Genomic DNA, 14153 nt, shown 5'->3' with positions numbered 1-14153 from the left:
TATGCTCACCACAACTATAGCTACTGTGTCCCATTACATTCATATCTTGGGACACCTGGGTGGCTCAGTGGTTGAGCATCTGCCTTTGGCTCAGGTCATGATCCCGCAGTCCCGCGATTGAGTCCCGCATTGGGCTCCCTGCATGGAGCCTGCTTCTCCCTCTGCCTATGTCTCTGCCTCTCTCTCTCATGAATAAATAAATAAAATCTTTAAAAAATGTTTATAAAAAATTTAGTCTATTACATTCTTATCATGATATCATGGACTCTATTCCTTATGCTCTACTTTCTATTCCATAACTAGAAGCCTGTATCTCCTTCTCCCCCTCACTCATTTTGCCCAACCTGTACTTCTTTCTCCCCAGCAACCATCGGATTGTTTCCTGTATTTATAGTTCTGATTCTGCTTTTTTTTATTTATCCATTTTTTTAGATTCCATTTGTGAGTGGAACCATAGGATATTTATTTGTCTTTCCCAGTCCAACCTGTTACACTTAGCATAATACCTTCTAGGTCTATCCATGTTATCTTATAAGGCAGGATCTCATCCTTTTTATGGTTGTGTAATATTACATTGTATAAAAATATACATTTTTCTTACGCATTCATCTGTTGATAGACAGGTTGGCTATTGTAAATAATGCTGCAAATAACATCAGGATGGATGTATCTTTCTGAATTTGTATTTTTGTTTTTGCTGGTTAAATATTCAATACTAGAATTATTGGATCAAATAATATTTCTATTTTTAATTTTTTGAAGAACGGTTATACTATTTTTCATGGTAGTTGTGCCAATTTACATTCTCACCAACAGTATATGAGGTTTCCATTTCCTCCACATCTTTACCAACATTTGCTGTTCCTTGTATTTTTGACTTTGGCCATTCTAACAGGTGTGATGTGATATCTCATTGCAGAAATAAGAGGCATTCATGTTGGTAAAAAAAGAAGTTAAACTGTTAATATATGCAAACAACCTGCTATTATGCCTAGAAAATCCTAAAGAATCCAGCAAAAAAGTATTAGAAGTAATAAAATAATTCATTAAAGTGGCAGAATACAAAATTAATACCAAAAATTGATAGTGCTTCTATACAGTAACAATGAAGTCACAGAAAGAGAAATATAAAAAACACCATTTGCAATTGCACCAAAAATAATACAATATCAAGACTTCATAACATTCATAACATTTATGATTTTCTATTTGTCCTATAACATATGCAGAGAGGAGCATTGAAATTCCTATTTATAATTATGGATTTGTCTATTTCTCCTTGCAACTCAAATATATATCACTTATTTCAACTCCATTATATGTTGCATAAATATTAAGGATTATTATGTCTTCTTGCTGACTTGGCCCATGTATCATTGAGAAATGGCCCCTTTTATCCCTAGTAACATTTTTAAAAAAATTTTTTATTAGAGTTCAATTTTCCAACATTTAACATTAACATTTCAGTGCTCATCCCGCCAAGTGCCCCCCTTAGTGCCCATCACCCAGTCACCCCAACCCCCTCCCTTTCCACTACCCCTTGTTCATCTCCCAGAGTTAGGTGTCTCTCATGTTTTGTCACCCTCACTGATATTTTCACTCATTTTCTCTCCTTTCCCTTTATTCCCTTTCCTTAGTAAAAATTTTTTAAAGACTTTATTTATTTATTTTAGAAAGAGTGAGTGGGGGAGGGGCAGAGAGAGACTGGGACAGGGAGAGTCCCAGGCATCTTCCACATTGAGCATGGAGCCCAACACAGGGTTAGATCTCAGGACCCTGAGATCATGACCCAAACCAAAACCAAGAGTCTATCATTCAACCCACTGAGCCATCCAGGCGCTCCTATCCTTAATAACATTTTTTACTATGAAATTTATTCTGTTTAGTATTAATAGAGGTACTCTAACTTTCTTATGATTAGTGTTAGCATGTTAAATCATTTGTATCCTTTTACTTTTAACCTATTTGTGTTTTTATATTTGAAATTGATTTCTTTTGCAGAACATAATTAGATTTTGTATTTTATCCAATTTGACAGTGTCTTTTCATTGGGTTGTTTACACCATTTATGTTTGATGATTGATAGGATTGTGTTAAATTTATCATGTGGGACTTTCTACATTTATTTTTTCTTTTTCTACCTTTTCTTCTTTAGTCTTGATTATTCATTTTTATCATTTATTTCACTTCATTTTCTATTAACTATAATTATTTCTTGCATCATTTTATGGTTATGATATATGGTTTAGAGTAGACATCTGTATGGGTTATAGTGTACATCTTTATAATAGTTACTTTCAAGGGATATTATAGCATTTAACGTGTTGTATGAGAAACTTAGGGAGAAGCAAAGAATGTTAGAATGCTACCCTTCCATTTTTCTCCTAACCAGAGTTTGTGCTACCATTGTCATACAGTTTATATGCATTAAAAACACCTCACATCACAGATCATTATTTTTGCTTTAACAAATCAGTTATGTTTTAAAGTTAAATAATGAGAAGTGCTTATTATAGATTTACTCACACAGTGACAATTTCTAATATTCTTCATTTTGTTGGCATAGATCATGAGGATTCCACCTGGTAATACTTTCCTTTAGCCTGAAGTAGTTCCTTTAAGATTTCTCATAGTGCAGATTAACTGGCTATCAAAAGTTCGTGTATGTCTCGAGTATCTGTCTTTCACCTTTGTTTTTGAAAACTATTTTCACTGGTTATGTAATTACAGGATAACAGTATTTTCTTTCAGCTTTTAAGATTGTGCTCTGTTGCCTTCTTCTTAGCATTGCTATGACAAAAAAAATTTGCTCTCATTCTTATATTAGTTCCTTTACTTGTAACATGTCTTTTATTTTCTGTTTTAAAATTTTTATTTGTTGTAATTATGACATTCCTTGCTTGAGTTGTTTCCAACTTTCTTGTGTTGACTTTTATTGAATTATTGGAATTGTATGCTCTATCCCTAAAAGAAAAAAAACGGTTATTTTTTCAAACTTTTTTTTCCTTTAACTTTTCTCAACTTTGGGAATTTCAAACACATATGTATTAATTTTTGTTAAGTTGTGTCAGTCTTTTTCTTTCGTTTTATTTTCAGTTTTTTTAGCTGTAAGTTTCATTTTAAAGATTTTATTTATTTGAGAGAGAGAGAGAGAGAGAGATTGGAAGAGTAAGAGAGACAGGGAAGGGGAGAAGCAGACTCCCCACTGAGAAGGGAGCCCAACACGGGGCTTGATCCCAGGATTCTGAGATCATGACCTGTGCCCAAATCAAGAGCCAGACCTTAACCGACTAAGCCCACCCAAGTACCTCTAGCTGTGTTTCACTTTAGATAGTCTCCCTTTGTTGCTCGTCAAGTTCATTATTCCTTCCTTATTCTCTATCCTGTCTTTAACCCCAGTATATTTTCTGTCTCATTCATTTTCATCAATACAATTTAGTTTAGTTTTTTTTAATATTTGTTCCAATTAGTATTATCTGTATAGCTTCTTAAACACTTTGGCTACTAATTTTGTCACCTGTATTAATTCTGGTTCAGTTATGGTTATTTTTTCCCCATATTATGTATTTCTTGCTTCTTTGCCTGCCTGATAATTTTTGATTAATTCCAAAATATAGGGAGTTTTACTTTGTTGAGTGAGAGATATATTCATGTAAATATCCATATAAATTCCTATATTCTTTTTTTAATTCATATATTATTATAAATATCCTTGAACTTTGTTCCAGAATGCAGTTCAGTTACTTCTCATCTTTGTTTTATAACAGTAGACCAGCTTTTTGTCAAAGCAAATTTTGCTTTACTACTAATGTAAAATCCTACTGGGTACTCTGCTTGATCCCCCATGATTTATGAAGTTTCCTATTTGGTCCAGCAGAAACATGAACTATCACGAGTCCTGTGTTAGTTTTGGTTATTATTTCCTCAAATCTTTTTGAGTTGTTTTCCCCACGTCTCTATTATTTTTCTTAATCATATATACTTATCAATACTCAGCTAAACATTCTAGGGTATCTGCACATCTCCAGAGCTTTCTATCTGTGCAGACTCTTTCCTTTTCAGTACTAGCCCTGCTAATGCTAGCAGGTTGGCTTCTCCAGAATCATAGCTCTATTTTCTCATGTTCGCAAGATTGAACAGTTTCTGCTTGGAGTCTGCAACCTTGCACCACAGCCTAGAAACTCTAAACTGGGGCAAATCATAAGGCTCACTTTACAATTTTCCTGTTCTTAGGAGTCACTGATTTTTGTTGCCTGATGTCTAATGCCTTTAAACCATCGTTTTGTATATTTTGTCCAATTTTGGTAGTTTCAGATCAGAGAATCAGTTTACTTCCTCTTACTCCATCGTGGCCAAGAGTGGAAGTCTTTGATTCCTACAGAATTATGCTCTTTATTCTAGGACAGAATAGGCACTTTATATTTCTCTAATAGCACTCATCGAGTTGCATTGCTGGATCTGTTTTATTGTAAATGTATGAAGTAAAATGCAGGGATTTTTGTTGTCTGCATCTGTCCAATTATTTAAACCAAGGAAAGGAATATGAATAAAGAAATGCATTAGTAATGTAAATATTTGCAATAGAACAAGATAAAAAGGAAAGAGCAATCCCAAGATAATGTTTTGGTGGGATTGGTGCAATAAATCTTATGAGTGATGTTCTTTTGGCAGATGAGAACTTGTTGAGCTGGAATGAGTTTTTTCATGTACAAAGGCTGACACCACATTTACATCTATGTTTGGGGTAGAGCCTAAATCTGTAAAAGTAAGAGAAAGACACAGCTAAACACTTTGATAAAAGTTAGAAGGTTTTTTAAATATTCACAGTAAGCTAGAGAGAAGGGAGATCAAAGAAAACTAGAAGCAGAGAGGCAGTAGGTGTGCTGAGAATATCCTCAAGAATTTCATGTAGTTTATGTACTTACCTAGAGACACTAAGTTTGGAATTATTTAAGCAGAAATGACTTTATAGTATCTGATGTTTTATTTTCTGTGCAAATTTCCCTAGCATATTAAAATGAACATGAAATTGTGTAATATATTTGATATTTGTTAGTATATTAGAGCGAGGGAAGAAGAGTTTTATCCACAGTGGAGTTCCATGAACTACTAAGAAGACATGGTCCCTGTAGCTGACAGGAGTAACATTTAGAAACAGATGGGAATACAGCAACAGGTTCAGTTGTACTAATATGGGTAAAACATAAACTTTCACAAAAATCCCTAGATTGCTGGTACTTTTTACAGAGTACACAAATAACATGCTTTGCATTTTTGGTGATAATAATAACAATAGCAATCTAGTTTTCATCGTTACCACTATACATATGAAATTAAAGTAATAAATCATTGACCATTCACTAAGCCAATCCAGCTTAAGTGTTAGAAGATTCTTTTTCAAAATATTTGTCTTAAAATGTGAAGCATTTCTTTTACTTATGTGACAGTTATTCACTATTTCTGGAATTCCATTACTGAAACTATTTTTGGTATAATTTTGATCCACATAGAAGAAACAAGCTCTTAACTATAAATTACACTGACTGTATCATTCATGAATTAATCATTCATGTTCTTCAGTAATCTTTGACTGATTGATTTTTGTCTTTTCCAATTCAAATCTAGCTTTAATGGGTGCGAGTTTGGTGCCATTAGTATTCAGAAAGAAAATATCAAAGAGAAATTATTGTTAAAAATACTTTAGACAAAAAGAGTTGAAATTTGTCAGTGCTGTATCTTTTTATGTTGTTGTTCCCCCGGCCCAAGCATACTCCCTTTAGTACTTCAAAGACCTATCAAAATGTAGGCACAGAGCACAAAAGAAATTCTGCTGAAGTGGTGTGGTTAAGTTTTTATTTAAATTCCAGTTAACATGCAGCATAATATTAATTTCGGGTGTATAATATAGTGATTCCACACTTCTGTACACCACCCTGTGCTCATCATGACAGGTGCACGCCTTAATCCCCATTGCCTATTTCACTCATCCCCCCCACCTACCCCTTCCTCTATTGGGTTTTTTATCTTTAAAGATCATGTTTTTCAATTATACACCAGTGTGGTACATATGTGGACATATGTAACAATGATTTAAATTACCCTTTCAATTATTTCTTTACTATTTTTTATGTTTTTTTCTTAACTCAGTTTATAGGCTGGCATTCTGTTTTCTTGTTTACTATGTATAACTACAAGACAGGAAGTCTTGATCAACTTTTTACATATCTAGTTTTTAATACTTCAGATATTAAACAAATAATTGAGTATCATTTTCTGAATACATGTGTTTAGAAACTCTTCCCTTTTAGGATCCTTGATATGGGAAAAAACATATTTTATTGTGAATTCACATATTTCTTTGCAGATAGCTATGTGTTCCTTGCTGAGCATAATCTGAATTTTAGGATATAAACTTCCAAAGTGACAAATTCACATATGGGAAGGAGGACAATATGTATGTTCTAATAAGTTGTTTAGTTCTTAGGGATCTTTTGTTGTGACTTTTAGGAAGCATCACATGATTTTATATGTCAGCATTGTGGTTGGTACGTTTTTAACATCTTGTAGATTAAAAATAGATGTTTTCTTTAAATTTTATATCTACTTTTAAAAAATAACTGATAGTTGAGAGTTACAAAATTATTAATAAAATTTATATTCAGATTAATATTTTAAGAAAATATTCTAAGGATCTTGTCCTGCTTTTAGTGGGTCTCCTGGAATTCTTTGTGTTGTAGGCCTGTCTCACAGATTTGGTAGGATTTCTGATGTTTTTATGCCTGCAATGTGAGTTTTAAAAACAACAACCTGACAGGTATTGTGCATAAAAGTTGAGAATTTTTACCTAACTCAATGAGATATTTCCTTCAATCAGGTTGACATTAAAAAACTCTAGTAAGTCATCCTAGAAGGGGCATCTTTTATAACATTCCACTTTTCCTTTTACATTTAACATTCATTTTTATGTGTATAGTCACCTTAAAGTATAGAAACTGACTATTAAAAAGTACAGAACTGGAAAATAAGGGGGTATAAATTGCTCTTAGTACATACATGTTTTCTTTCGCTGTTCTGTGTTTCTTATGCTGAAAGCCATTGAATTATGCTTTTCTTTCTCTTTGAATAGATCCTTCATGGTAATCTTCTGAGAGAATTTCAAAAACTGTTGTATTCTGTGGTAACTCATAATTATATTTTGGTATCCCTTGAGTCACATAATTTGGTTATATTTTATCCATACTTACAGTTCTGCTATTTAACCATGCATAGATAAGGCTAACCTGCCACAGGTATCCCAAAGCACTTTTTTTCTCATTAGTAAAGCTTACTCCAAATAATGATATAAAATTTCCACTTTTAAAAACAGTGGATATCTCACTCTCTGACTTGCTAACAAACTCGCTAACAGCACATCTGCCAGCTCTTGATTTACTTCAAAGGAGAAATGTAATGTCAGGGAAAAAAATAAACTCTACACATCAGAAATTCCTTGTAGAAAATATACACATAGAATTTTAAATACTTTCAACAAGTATTGTGAGTTTAAGAATTAACAAAGAGTATCTTGATTGTATACAACCCGATGTAAATTGAAATCTACAGGAATGTGTTGGAAAAGAATGTTATCAAAGTTGAATACAGTAGTTATTTTCTGCCACCGTGGAGTTCATTCACATTTAATAGGCAGTTAAAATCTATGTGTTCCCCCTTTAAAGTGGTAGGCAGGTACATGTGTGAAATTCTGTTTACAAGCCGTGGAAACTACAGGATAAAGGAGAAGGAATACATGACACTACTGCCAAGAACTTCCTTTTTTTTTATTTTTAAGAAGGACTGTCACTGTGCCCTTTGTTGTAATGGATGAAACAAGATAGATAGAGAATAAAGACTGATTACTATTCTGAAGAATCCTGACACTTCATATGATTGATTTCATAGGCAATCCAGCATTTGTTGTTTAGAACAAAATTATAAATATATTTTGCCTTGATTTTCTTTATTCTAAAAGGATGGGCAGAGGCAGCCCCGGTGGCACAGCGGTTTAGCGCTGCCTGCAGCCCAGGGTATGATCCTGGAGACCGGAGATTGAGTCCCACATCAGGCTCCTTGCATGGAGCCTGCTTCTCCCTCTGCCTGTGTCTCTGCCTCTCTCTCTCTCTCTCTCTCTCTCTCTCTGGTCTCTCATGAATGAATAAATAAAATATTTATTTAAAATTTTAAAAAATAAAAGGAGGGGCAAAAAATCTAGTTATGATATATAATTTTCAAGAATATGTGAATATAGGTATTCTAAAAATATGCAAAATAATTATTTTGTTGGTATGGCTGGAATAGATATACTTCTATCAGCCAAAATAGACTTTAAAACAAAGAGCATTGTATAATGCTGAAAGGGTCAATCCAACAAGAGAATATAACATTTATAAATACTTATGCACCCAACATAACAGCACCTATATAAAGCAAATAACAGACCTAAAGGGAAAAATTGACAGCAGTACAATAATAGTGGGGTATTTTAATACCCCACTTACATCAATGGAGAGATCATTCAGACATAAAATCAATAATGAAACTTTGGCTTTAAGCAATGCATTAGACTGGATGGACTTAATAGATATATACAGACCGTTCCATCCAAAAGCAGAAGAATACACCTTCTTCCCAAATGCACATGGAACATTCTCCAGTATACATCATATATCAGGCCACAAAATATAAGTATCAATAAATTTATGAAGATGGGAAGCTTGGCAAGCATCTTTTCAAATGACATTGGTTGTAACTAGAAGTCAATTACAAGAAGAAAATTGGAAAAATCACAAGTAAACAGATTAAACAGCCTGCTACTCAACACCCAATGGGTTAATTTAATCAATCAAAGGAGAACTCAAAAAATAACTTGAGGTAAATAAAAATGGAAATACAACATACCAAAATTCATGGGAGGTAGTAAAAGCAATTCTAACAGGGAAGTCATAACAATATACGCATACCTCAAGAAATAAGAATAATGTTAAATAAACAATCTAACTTTACACCTAAAGTAACTAGTAAAAGAACCAGCAAAGCCTAAAGTTAGTAGAAAGAAGGAAATGACAAAGGTCAGATTGAATAAATAAATGAAATAGAGACTAAAACGATAAACGATCACTGGAAGTAAGAGCTGGTTCTTTGAAAGGATAAACAAAATGGACAGACTTTTAGCTCGAGTCACTGAAAGTGCCCAGATAAATAAAATCATAATGAAAGAAAAGATACAGTTGCTACCACAGAAATACAAAGGATTTTAAGAGAATACTATGAAAAATTATATGCCAATAAATTGGAAAACCCAGAAGAAATGGATAAATTCCTGGGAGCATACAGTCTTCCAAGACTAAATCATGAAGAAACAGAAAATCTTAACAGACTAGTAAGGAAATTAAACCAGTAATCAAAAGTCTCCCAACAAATAAAAATCCAGAACCGGAGGACTTCACTGGTGAATTCTACCAAACATCCAAAGACAGTTTAATACCTATCCTTACACACTTCTACAAAACTGAAGAGGAGGGATGTTTCCAAACTCACTTTATGAGGCCAGCAGGACCTTATACCAAGAGCAGACAATGACATCACACACACAAAAAAATTATAGGCCATTTTCACTGATAGATATAGATACAAAAATCCTCAACAAGGGGCTCCTGGGTAACTCAATTAGTTGTGTGTCCAGCTCTCGATTTCAGCTCAGGTCATGATCTTAGGGTCTTAGGATCAAGCCCCACAGCAGGCTTTGTGCTCAGCATGATGTCTGCTTCTCCCTTTCCCTCTGAACCTCCCTGCTCATTCTCTCTCTCTCCCTCTTTCCCTCCCTTCTTCCCTCCCTCCCTCCCTCCCTCCCTCCCTCTCTCTCATAAATAATTTTTTTAAAGAAAATCCTCAACCAAATACTAGTAAAACAAACCTAACAATTCCTTAAAAGGATTATACACCACAATCATGTGGAATTTATTCCAGGGATGCAATGATAGTTCAATATCCAAGAATCAATCAATGTACTATACAACATTAACCAAATCAAGGATAAAAATTATATGATTATCCTAGTAGATGTGGGAAAAGCATTTGAAAAAAATCAATGTCTATGATAAAAACTGTCAACAAATGTAGAGAGGAAATTTACTGCAATGTAATAAAGGCCATATATGATAAGTCCACAGCTAATATCATACTCAGCAGTGATAAACTGAAAGCTTTACCTCTAAGATCAGGAACAAGACAAGGATTCCCACTCTCATCTCTTTTAGCAAACTTAGTATTGGGAGTCTTAGAGCAATTAGGCAAGAAAAGGAAATAAAAGGCATCCAAATTGGAAAGAAAGAAGTAAAATTGTCACTATTTGCGGGTGACATGATTTTTTATAGAAAACATTAAAGATCCCAACAAAGAACTGTTATAATTAAGAAACAGATTGAGTAAAGATGCAGGGTACGAAATATACAAAAATCTGTTGCCTTTATTAACACTTATAATGAACTATCACAGTAAGAAATGGAGAAAAACATTCCATTTACAATTGTATCAAAAAGAATAAAATACCTAGAAATACATTTAACCAAGGAGGTGAAAGACCTGTACTCTGCAAACTATAATATATTGATGAAAAAATTAAGACATAAGTAAAGAAATTTAGTCATGCTTATGAATTAGAAGTATCAATATATTGGGGATGCCTGGGTGGCTCAGCAATTGAGTGTCTGCCTTTGGCTCAGGGTGTGATCCTGGATTTCCAGGATGGAGTCCTGCATCGGACTCCTTGTATGGAGACTGCTTCTGCTTCCTCTGCCTGTGTCTCTGCCTCTCTTTCTGTGTTTCTCATGAATAAATAAATACAATCTTTTTTTTTAAAAAAAGTAGTATGAATATTGTTGAAATGTCTATAATATCCAAAGACTTCTGCAGATTTTTTTTTGTTTTCTGCAGATTAAATGCATCTCTATCAATATTTTAATGCCATATTTCATAGAATAAGAGCAAGCAATCCTAAAATCTGTATGGAATCACAAGAAAACCCAAAGTGCCAAAGGAATCTTGAGAAAGATCAAAGTTTGAGGGATCACATTCCCTGACTGTGAACTATGTTACTAAGTATAACAATCAAAATAATATAATATTGGCATAAAACTAGCCAAATTAATGGAACAGAGAGCCCATTAATAAACCCATACATATATCATCAGAATGTACAGTGAGAATAGGACAGTCTTCAATAAAATGCTTCTGGGGAAACTGGATAGCAACATGCAAAAAAAAACAAAAAACTGAAACTAGACTATTATCTTTTACCATCCACAAACATTAGCTCAAAATAACTTAAAGACTTAACTGTTAGACCTTCAACCATAAAACTCATGGAATAAAAACATGGGTGGTGACGGAAGCTCCTTGTATTAGTCTTGATGCTGATATTTTGGACTCCAAAAGCAAAGGAAACAAAATAAACACTAAAAGATTATATTAAACTAAAAATTTCTGCACAGCAAAGGAAAGCATCAACAAAATGGACTAGCAACCCACTGAATGGGAGAAAATATTTGCAAATCATATATCTAATAAGAGTTTAATACCCAGAATATATAATTAACTCCTACAGCTCAGTAGCAAAAAACCCCAAATGATCCAATTTAAAAGTGGGCAAATAAACTGAATAGACATTTTTTAAAAGATTATTTATTTGAGAAGTAGAGTGAGTGAGAGAGAGAGAGAGCATGAGCTAAGTGAGGGACAGAGGGAGAAGCGGACTCCCTGCTCAGCAGGAAGCCTGATGTGGGGCTCAATCCTGGACTCCATCCAGGGTCATGACCTGAGCCAAAGGCAGATGCTTAACCAACGGAGCTACCTAGGCGCCTCTGAATAAAAATTATTTTTTATAATAAATACCTATAGTTGCCCAACAAGCACATGAAAAGAAGCTGAGCAGAACTAATCATCAAGGAAATGCAAAGCAAAACCACAACGAGCTACCTCTTCAACACCTCTTAGAATGGCTAGTATCAAAAAGACAAGAAATAACAAGTGTTAATGAGGATGTGGAAAAAAGGGAACACTTCTGTAGATAGGAATGAAAAATTAGAGTAGCCACTATGGAAAATAGTATGGGGGTTCCTCAAAATTTAAAAACAGAACTACCACATGATCCAGCAATTTCACTACTAAGTACTTATCCAAAGAAAATGAAATTGCTGATTAGAAATGATATATACACCCCCCATGTTCATTGGATAGTTTTTTGTTGTTGTTGTTTGTTTGTTTTTTGTTTCTTTACAATGACCAAGATATGGAAACATGGTAAGTGTCCATCAGTGGATAAAAGGATAAAGACGAGTTGTGTGTGTGTGTGTGTGTGTGTGTGTGTGTGTGTGTGTAAAGAAATGGAATACTACACAGCATTAAAGAATGAAATGTAACCATTTGCTATAACATTGATGGCCTTTGAGAGTAATTATGCTAAGTGAAATAAGTTAGAGAATACAAAAACCAATACCATGACTTCACTCATATATGATATCTAAAAAAAAAAAAGAACAAATATAATTCATGAATACAGAGAACACATTGGTAGTTGCAGAGGGGAGAGTGGTTGGAGAATGGGAAAAATAGGTGAGGGATGTCAAAAGGTATAAACTTCTGGGGTGCCTGAGTTAAGAATCCAACTCTTGATTTTGTCTCAGGTTTTGATCTCAGGGTTGTGAGTTCAAGCCCTATGTTAAAAAAAAAAAAAAGGTGTAAACTTCCATTTATAAAATAAGTCATGGTATTATAGTATGTAGCATGGTGATTACAGTCAACTACAGTGCATATTTAAAACTTGTCAAGGGAGTAAATCTTAAGTTTTCTGATCAAAAAAAAGAAAAAAATGTATGACTGCATGGTGGTGGATGGTATTGTGATTATTTCAAAGGGTATACAATTAACAAATTATTACATTGTACACTTGAAACTAACATAATGTTATATGTCCATTATACCTTTAAGAAATAAACTACCCCAAATTTAATTGCCTAAAACAGCAGTATATTCTTATTATCTCTGATTGTTCCATGGGTTGACTAGGCTTACATAGGTGGCTCTACTTGGGGTAGCTTATGCAGTCATGCTTAGTAGTGGCTTGGTAGAACTTTTAGAACAGCGGACAAGAGGAGTTCAGAGAACATTCTCCCCTGGAGAGACATCTTTTAAGCTGGTAACAATTAGCAAAGTCAGTTACATAAAATCTGGAAATTCATCAGAAAAGTAATCTCGCATTCACAAATTGAGATTTTATTAAACAAAATCCATGGGAACAGAGTTAAAAAAGTAGGAGGCCCTGGCATGTGAGTTATTGACTGCAATCATATCTCCATAGTACTGACTTGCAGAATTGCTGTTTCAGTAAGTTCAGTGGCCAAGTGGCAGTTCTAATCTCCCTTAGCATCCTGGGATGGAAAAGCTATTCAGAGTGATTATGGTAGCCAGCAGACATTAGCAGATGTCATTTTGTTTCTCTGTGCTGTGGAAAGTTTTTCATCATGGGGCTGGCAGTGAGTATGTGACCTCCGGTCTCTCACCTACAACTCTTGCTATGTGGAATCTTGGGCCAGGAAGAGCGTAGATTGTCTGTGCTTGTGATTTTCCATATAGATTAATGTAACATGTACAAAAACTAAGATTCTTATATTCTAATTTTCAGATTTCTTTTTTTCTTGTCATATCAATGGTTGAGGGCAATAAGTACTGTGTAAAAAATTATGCAAGTATCACCCTGGACTTGTTCCTTGGTTTAAAGAGAATGTATCTCAAGTTTGTCTAGTAAGCATGATTCTTGTTCTAGACTTCAGGTGTATAACTCTTAAATTCAGTAAGTTTCCCTTGACTCAAATTATTATGATAATTCTATTTAGATAGTTATATTTCTCCTTTCATATCTAATATGGAAATTACATTTATTAATTTCCTAGTGTTGAAACTAGATTTTACAATGCATTCTTGAGAAAAACTCCACTCAAAATTATGTTTCTTAAATATTATTATTGGGTTTGGTTAACTAAGTTATGATTTCTATGCTTATGGGTAAAATAAGGCTATAATTTTTTAATTATCTTTAAAATGTTATAGAGCCACAGTTATAT

Source organism: Canis lupus, chromosome X (assembly GCF_011100685.1).
Source record: "Canis lupus familiaris isolate Mischka breed German Shepherd chromosome X, alternate assembly UU_Cfam_GSD_1.0, whole genome shotgun sequence".
Lineage (NCBI taxonomy): Eukaryota > Metazoa > Chordata > Mammalia > Carnivora > Canidae > Canis > Canis lupus.
Note: the sequence above shows the minus strand (reverse complement) of the source record.